This window comes from Cibotium barometz, chromosome 4 (assembly GCF_041138505.1).
Source record: "Cibotium barometz isolate CiBa-2024 chromosome 4, ASM4113850v1, whole genome shotgun sequence".
Classification (NCBI taxonomy): Eukaryota; Viridiplantae; Streptophyta; class Polypodiopsida; order Cyatheales; family Cibotiaceae; genus Cibotium; species Cibotium barometz.
Genome location: NC_141049.1, coordinates 51,907,493 through 51,908,105, shown reverse-complemented (window position 1 = coordinate 51,908,105; position 613 = coordinate 51,907,493). Strand labels below are relative to the sequence as shown.

The 613-nt window shown below is 48.1% G+C and overlaps 1 non-coding gene across 1 annotated transcript; it reads right to left on the bottom strand.

Moving 5' to 3' along the window:
* Window positions 1-223: 223 nt before the first annotated feature.
* On the bottom strand, window positions 224-349 carry LOC147639382 (U5 spliceosomal RNA). The gene has a single exon (XR_015265298.1). It is a non-coding gene; the product is annotated as a U5 spliceosomal RNA (small nuclear RNA).
* Window positions 350-613: the final 264 nt, after the last annotated feature.

Sequence of the window (613 nt, the reverse complement as noted above, 5' to 3'; positions counted from 1 at the left end):
CTGCTGCCACCGTCCTTCTCTGGCAGAGATGCCAGTGCAACCTACTCCTCCCACTTCTGGTGATGATAGAGAGCTAGCTCCCCACACATCGTGGCCATGGCTCTCGGGGGCTGATGGTGGTTTGTATCTGAGCGGAACAAATTTGGACTGTACAACAAGGCCTTCATCGCTAGTCCCCAGACACACACCTCGCCCTGCTGTTCGTTTTGTAGCTCGCTTGGGGAGCCCCCCCCGTGAAGGAGAGGGCCCGCTGCAAAAATTGGGATACGGTGCTTGTGTTGGGCCGAGCACACGGTATTCTTTAGTAAAAGGCGAAAGAATAGTTCGCTTTGTGCTCAACCCACACCATCCATGGCCTTACGCCATCATCAACCGAGAGCTTATATACGTTGTGGGATAGAATCACATCATCATGTAGATCGATCCCCAACCTAGCACAATGCTAACTAAGTATGGAAAGCTTCTCAAAACCATATTTATTTAATAGCTAATCATCTCTAGTTTCATGATGGAGTTTATGGTTTCCTAAGGGATCATTTCATTTTTACTTTGCTCGCTTCTTTTTCGAGTAGCTACCCATTGATCACCTCCACAAAATTCTACACATGCATGC